This window comes from Phocoena sinus, chromosome 11 (assembly GCF_008692025.1).
Source record: "Phocoena sinus isolate mPhoSin1 chromosome 11, mPhoSin1.pri, whole genome shotgun sequence".
NCBI lineage: Eukaryota > Metazoa > Chordata > Mammalia > Artiodactyla > Phocoenidae > Phocoena > Phocoena sinus.
Genome location: NC_045773.1, coordinates 82,376,614 through 82,384,507, shown reverse-complemented (window position 1 = coordinate 82,384,507; position 7,894 = coordinate 82,376,614). Strand labels below are relative to the sequence as shown.

Below are 7,894 nucleotides of genomic sequence, written 5' to 3'. Positions count from 1 at the left end.
TGCCAAAACACACTCCTGCCAAAGTCTGCCAATGACACACCTGCAACTGAAAAAGTTGGTTTTACTAACTATTGCAGCAAGAGAGAATGTACAGCAGGGTAACAGTGGAGTGTCTCAGTCAAAGAGTGTTAGAAAGAACTGATTATGGGATTTGGGCTTTGGTTAGGTGATTTGGGGGAGGGTTTAAGGAAGCATGGCTTTGCAGTTGTTTGTATACTGTCAGGAGGTGGGGGTAATTCTATGGTTGGATATCTTAAATCTTATCTAAAGGGAGGGCAAACTAGAGTAAAACTAGAGCTGGAATTAGTAAAGAAGCAGCAGTCATTTATATGAAGTGGGAGAGGGAAATGTTTGGTATTCTGTGGCTTGGACAATGTTCATGTTTTCATTTGTGTGCAGGCACTGTTATGGAGTTGTCTTGTTTCTGTCTTAATTTACTAGAGAGGTCTTGTCTGATATTGATGTTCTGGGAAATTGTTTATATTCAACAAGAAAACATCAAGACATAGCTGTAAATGCCAGGTCAGCTCCTGGATGTCCAGGACTGCTTTTCTCTGTCTCATAATTAATATATACAGACAGCTAGATGGTGGTAAAAGCCATAAAGAAACATTAAGCAAGGAAGAGATACGGGATGTGAGGGAGATTTTTGACATTGTTGAATAGTGTTATTATTGACGGTCTCATTGAGAAGGTGGCATTTGCACAAAGACCTGAATGAATAAAAGGATTGACTCATGTGAATATCTGGGGTAGATATTTCCAGGTAGAGGGAATAGCAAGGGCAAAAGTTGATAAAAGGGATGAGACCTGATGTTTTTGAGTAAAGGCAAAGAAACCTATCTATCTGGCAGAGAACTTGTGCAACATATAATCTCATTGCTTAACCTGTCCCCATCCTTTCCCAAATCAAGATTATCATCCTTTCCTGCCCACTCCTCCATCCCTAGGCCTCACCGGAGCTCTCATCCTATTCTTTCTTCCACGTCTGATTTTTATCTTATCAATGACCTTGAGAGTCAGAAAAAGTACCTAAAATCACATGAAGCTCAGAGATACAGAGAGGATGTTTATTTTATACATTACTTGGACATTGGGAGGAAAAATATTCTGCAGGTGTGATGGTTTGTATTTTTTTGGTCAAGTCAAAATGACCTCTGATCACATTTAGTAATATCTAAATGTTATTCCCCAGGTATATAATTGTCACATTATATTTAATTTCTGAAATTCTGTGTGTAACTTATATAATAAAATGACATTTACACACACATTATTTCATAATGGTTAGTATTATAGGTAATATGAGTTTTATGCATTATTTTCTTCATATTTGGTCAGGATTGCATTTGGCTTCATGTATAGAAACCACAGTAAATAATGCCTTAAATAATAGAAGGATTACTGATTCAAAAATAAGTAGTCCTGGGTTAGGCAGTCCTCATGAAAATAAGCACTTCCTATCTTCCTCTTCTGCCATCTATGCTTTGGGATGTTTGTCCCCATGATCTCTCTACAGGTGCTCAAAAACTGTCTCACGAACCAATAAACACTGAATGAAACAAGAGCATTACTTCCTTAACTGCCAAGTCATTCCTGTCTTTGGAGGAGTGGACCTCTAGATAAAATGTGGAGGAGAAAATTAGAGGACGTCTTGGATTTTTTTCCCCTAGCCCTGAAGAACCCAGACATCCCATTTCTGAAACTGAGGGGAAACTACCAAAGGGTACAACCAGATTTGATTCTCCTGCATTAGGTCCAGGTTATGAACCTCATTTCTCCCCATCTTTTCATTCTTTGGAAGATTCTCCTCAGTTACTCCAGTCGTTCCTAAAAATGGTCATCTCCTCTGAGTTCCCCCACAGGTTGGTGAGGGAGCCTGTGCATCTTCTCTTCAAACATATCTGAGAAGTAAATACGGTCTCTGAGGGTCCTTCTGCCCAGATCTGCGAATCCCCTTTGGCAATAATTGACTCTAGGAATAATCTTCATTCTCCCAGCAATTAAAAAGTGTGCTTGAACGTACAGTGCAGAGGTTAAATGTTCTGCTCGGTGAGTAAATGATTCAAGTGGTCGAGCCACACTTTTGGAAGACCCTAGTTTTTCTGAAGCCATGGATTACTCCAGCTCTTCCTGGGCATTGAAATTGCTAATGGAATTTGGTTACTTAGAGCATGAATTAAAACCAACAATAAGTACCTTGGTGGCTCAGTTGGCAAAGCATCAGACTTTTAATCTGAGGGCTGAAGGTTCAAGTCTCTGTTCAGTTGCTGATTCCTGTGTTTTTTTTCTTCTTTTTCTTTTTTAGGCAATGCACATTGACGTATTTTGGAGAAAAGGGGGAAGGTTTATGTAATGTACTTTAAATGACTCAGAAAAATATGATATACATAGAGGAAATAATAAAAACAAATGGAGTAAAATGTTAAGAAAAGGTGAATCTCAGTAAAGGGTGTTCCCTCTAGTATTTTTATTTTTGCAACCTCTTGTAAGTTTGAAATTATTTCCAGATAAGAATTTTACAGTTAAGTATATTAGTAAATGTAATTGTATAAACATCAAGAATCACCAGACTTTGAAATTTTAAACTACAAGTTCAGCAATTTTTACAGGTTGTATGTCCAAATTTCAAAACATCCAAGTATAAAAGAAACCAGCACACTGTATGTGTTTAGGTGTGCTGTATAACTTATGTTAGCTAGCACCTAATAACAACAACATTATCAGGCTTTTTCTTTTTTAACCAACACAATAGGTTTTCATTTTTACATATAAAAATGAAACTACTTTAGCAAATTAGAGCTATGGAAGGTGTCAGCTCAAATGTCCGTATTTTTACATGAATTGAAACATACTATCCCCGCTGCACACTTTGACACTCTGTGGTGACTCCATGATTTGGAGGAGAAACACAAAGTTACTTCTGTTGTTGCTACATAATGGGCAACAACAATATAACAATATCATCTATGTTAGATCACTAGTGGGTTTACATTTTTTATAATGCTTTACAAATAGTTTAAATTTTATATTAAATACAATAAAAAATGGAATATGTTAGTAACATTGTCAGAGTAACTAATGACAGAGAAATGACCAGCGGCTCCCAAACTTTGACGCATATTGAAATCACCTAGGTGGCGATTTTAAAAACCTACTGAAGCCTGGCTCCCACCCCCAGACATTTTAAAAGCACCCAGGTTAATCTAATATGCATCAAAATTTGGGGACCATTGAGAGTTTTCCAAGGGCGGTTCCTGCACAAGCAACATCTCCATCACCTCAGTCAACAAATGAAAATTCCCACTGCAAGATCCTGGAATATTTCCAGAGCCAAATGCGCACATTTTGAACCGCCACGCTGAGGGTAACTTCTTCAGAGAGAAGGCGGCCGTGGATTCCCATCTGTAGGCCTTTGCTTGCTTGGTGGACGCATTGATAAACAAACACGCAGGAATTCGACATAAAACAAAACAACAAAAAGAGAGAAACAAAGCAGCAAGATTCCCTTTCTGTGCAGTTAAAGACTGGGAACATTGCCTCTCCGCGGGGTAATCGAACCCCGGCCCCCTGTATGACAGGAAGGGATACTCACCACTGCGCTAACGAGGAAGACGTAGCCATTGATTCGAAAGAGTCTCAACTGAAGAGACATTTACGCTTTGTGTCCTGAACTCTTTCTGGGCAGTGAATTCCTGGGAGTTTCACCAATCTTTACAATAAGAATCTGTTATAAGAATCTATAAAAAGGAATTCCCCACTTATCTAAATCTGAAAACGGCCCTGCAAAGGATCGCAACATTGCTATAGTTTAATCACTAATAGCAAAGAAATGCTCTTTAATAGGCATTAAACTTTAAAGCAAACAAACAAAAATCTCCCTCTGCTCCAAAGAACTTCCTTTCTTCTTCACCTCAAGCTTTTTCCTTATTTTATATTTACCTCAAGGGTCACCTTCCCCTGGGACTTTTTTTCACACCAGTGTGATTTAGATGTATTTCCTCTGTTTCACTTTGTCATGATAAGATCATATATAGATGTGTGAATTTCTATGTGGAATAAAGGTAAGGGCTTAGTCTTAAAATCTAGGTCTTAGATTTTTCAGGGTGGGCGTTAAATGCATGTTTATTTTTGTGTAGCCTCTTGGTAGTAGAAATTCCACTGTTAGGAATAGTCCTCAGTAAAATTCCAGCTCAGTTCCATAGGTGGCTTTGCAGAGGACAGTCATTGTAGCAATTCCAGGCAGCAGAGAACTGGAGACAACTTGGATATCTAAAATGAATGTGCTACACAGAGGGAAAAACAGTAAGTATTCTAGGGCTGCCAGAACAAATTACCACAAACTGGTTGGCTTAAAAACAACCCAAATTTACTCTCTCTCAGTTCTGAATACTAGGAGTCCAAAATTAAGATGTTGGCAGGGCCATGCTCTTTCTGAAGGTTCTCTGAAGAATTCCTTCCTTGCCTTTTCCTAGCTTCTGGTGGATCCCAGAAATCCTTGATTTTTTTTTGGCTGTAGCTGTATCATTCCAATCTTTGCCTCCGTCCTCTTATGACTTTCTTCTTTCTCTCTGCATCTGTGACCTTTCTTATAAGGATACCAGTCATTGAATTTAGGTCCCACCCTAACCCAGTATGACCTCATCTTAATTTAACTAATTACGCCTGCAAAAACTTATTTCCAAGTAAGGTCACATTCAGAGGTTCTAGAAAGACACAAATTCCAGCTGACACTATTTAACCCACTAAAATTAAGTATGAAGGATGAAGTGTTATATGCATAAACATAGTTAACTGCACCAAAGTATGAATTAATAGCTGTAAAGGTATTGATTAAAACTGGTTGTGATGAGAGGGAAGGGAGGTGGAGAGGAAGAGTATACAATCTTATGTTATTATTGTTCAGACTAAAGAAACAAAAGAGATTCTCTAAAGAAAGACAGGCACCAAATGCCTAACAGGCAAATCTTCATGGTTCATGTTCTTTGATTGTCTGGTGAGAGCTTCCTGGCTCATGGACCGCTGTCTTCTCACTGTTGCCTCACGTGGCAGAAGGGAGAGAGAGCTCTCTGGGGTCTCCTTTGAGAGGGCACTATTTCTATTTAGGAGGGATTAACTCATGACCTAATCACCTCTCAAAGATCCCACCTCCTAATACCATCACATCTAGTCGGGTCCATCCAAATTGCTCCCCTCCACTCCCAGATTAATGAATCATTTTAAGGGAACTTTAAATGGCTTACTTCTTAATAAATCTATTACTGGTTTATTATTTTTATATGATGCCCTTTTTCGATTCCTCTTAGAAACTTGGGGAAGTGTTTCTGTGAATATTTGGGAAAGGAAAATTAATGAAAAACTAAAAGGTAAACTATTTTAGGTTAGTGCCTTTCCCTGATTTGGCTGTTAGGGTTTCTCCACTTTCAGAAGCATTTCTAAATGGGCTCTGTTACCTGAAATGGAAAAGTAATCTATTCCGCCTGAACAGGGACTTGAACCCTGGACCCTCAGATTAAAAGTCTGATGCTCTACCGGCTGAGCTATTCAGGCTTCGTTGGTAGTTTTTTAACTCATTATACAGAATGCCTAAGAACACCGAGGTGTGCTAGTGATGTTCATGATTTCGGAAATCACTTGGGTCTGCCAGGGGTGTTGATCGCGTACCCCCGACCCAACACTGCAACTGGCTTGACTGTATTGAAGATTCCATTTAACCCCCAAACTATTTCTTCGTTGCACAGACAATTATTGTGTAGCACTTATTGCAGGGGGAAAGTCGTGCTGAGAGTAGGGTGGGATCCGTTGGGGAGGGAATATTCCTGCAGTTAATGATTGCAGACAGAGCCCTTTGAGGCGGCACCCACTCATCAGAGGCGACTTTAGAGCGGGCGCGCAGGCTCCTTCACCGGCAATGACATCAGTAGGTGGGAAGAACTTCAGGAAAATCAAAAATTGGGTAAAGAATGAAGGTTATGTCACAAGGAGGAGGTTTATTTCCCTTTGTTTCCTCCAGTGTTTTCTTTCAGAGTTGGGGTCTCCTGGAATTTTAACGCCACAGCAAGAAACAACCTAACGCCCACTTCGAAGTGGTGCTTCCGTCCAGGAAAAGAGCTCCCTGAAAACCCACTTCTTCAAAATTTTCTTACATGTCACTTTTTCAGCACGCCCACCTTTCCTTCACACGCCTTTTCTTCACCCTCTCCCCAGTCTCCTTCCCCCTCTACTCTTCCCTTCGTCTCTCCAACCTCCCTCTTGCCAGTGTGGGGAGTCCACATTTGTCCCTGTCCTATTCCTTTACTTTTCAACTCCACATTTTATCTTGAGCTCCACTCTCTTTAAAGGCAGGAAGGACCAGGCAGGTGGAACAGCATTCGCTGCCTCTGTCACGGCAGGTCTTCATTTGTTCATGAGACTGTTACCGAAAGTGGGGTCCGGCTGTCCGCTGCTCTAATACTTGAGAGGCAAGCTTAGTGAAAAAGAAAGTTTGCTTTATTTCGGAGGCCGGCAACCAGGGGAGAGGGCGGACTCCTGTCCAAAGGCCGACTCCCCCCACTGACAATCAGTGGCCAAGAGCTTTCAAAGGCGGGTTTCAGGGGTGGATAGGCGGAGGGAGGGCGCTACATGCAGAAATAGCACTGTTAGCTCTGACAGTCATCTTGAAATTGGTTGTGGTTGGTCTGATCAGTGTCATCTTGATTGTTTTGAGTACAGCCAATCTTTAGTTCCACGGCCGATTTTTTCCCATTTCTTTGAGGTCAGTTCTCAGAATTGTGGCAGCTTAGGTCGTGGCTACAGTCTGGTCATCAGGTAGTTAACTTCTTCCACCTGGTGGGAATTTCAGTATCTACAAGACAGCTCACAGGATGTGGCTCAGAATATTACCTATAGCCCTTGAGGAGGAACTAAAGGGCATTGACTTTGCTCAATGACTAAACTATTATTATTTTGTCCTCTTTGACTGCTTTCCTTTGCTTCTGCATTTTCTCACTTCTCTGATTATACTTATTCTTTTGGCTAGTTTTTCTACAGATAAAAGGCAGGCGGGGGGCATGGGGAGGGGCAGGGAAGATCGAAGGGTCCTGTTCCATTTCAAGTCTTGTTAACACGTCTGCATAGGCAAAAATGCAGTGACAGAGTCACTGCACACAGACGATAATTAAGATGTTGCATTGTTTCCCAATATGTTGCGAGCTTTATAAACATTGATAAAGACACATTTTTGATAGAGGTTAATTTTCATTAAGATCCAAAAGAAAACAAGAAATGTAAATCAGTAGTGTCACTGTCATGAGTGCTTGAATTTAGCTGCCTCTGCCTGGTGTTCTTATGGGAATCTTGTAGTTTGAGGAAGTGAATAACGTGTGTTGGGTCCAATATTGGAAAAAGAAAAGTCATAGCAGAGGATGGTTTCGATCCATCGACCTCTGGGTTATGGGCCCAGCACGCTTCCGCTGCGCCACTCTGCTCTCTGTTCTGGGTGACTTTCTTGTACCTTATCAATTTGTATACAGACTGATAGATGCTCAAGCCTGTTGATTCTTCCCCCTCTCCCTTTCCCACTAACTTCCTTCTTTCATTCTGAGTTGGCCCCACATTTCCTTCTCAAGATTGCTGCCTACAAGCAAATCTCTAAGGCTTCTGCACTTTTGCAATTTACTCAAAAACCGAAGCTCTGAAACCCTTTCTCAGGAACTTGGTATTCAACCCGTTAGGGTCTCCTACACCGATTTCTAGGGATGAATTTAGAACTCAGACTTTTTTCCCCCGCGCCTCCCACAGCTCACTCCCAGACTCTGAAGTTGCGACGCCTTGGCTCTTCCCCCTCAATGGCAAGGCCGAGGACAGGGCAGGGGCACTGTACGCCCCTGGAGAAACTGAAGACGTGGCGGAAGAG

General features: G+C 41.1%; 2 non-coding genes across 2 annotated transcripts; both read right to left on the bottom strand.

The window, feature by feature from the left end:
• Positions 1-5,477: 5,477 nt before the first annotated feature.
• On the bottom strand, positions 5,478-5,550 carry TRNAK-UUU. Its single transcript has one exon. It is a non-coding gene; the product is annotated as a tRNA-Lys (tRNA).
• A 1,844-nt stretch (positions 5,551-7,394) lies between these two features.
• Positions 7,395-7,466, bottom strand: TRNAM-CAU. The gene has a single exon. It is a non-coding gene; the product is annotated as a tRNA-Met (tRNA).
• Positions 7,467-7,894: the final 428 nt, after the last annotated feature.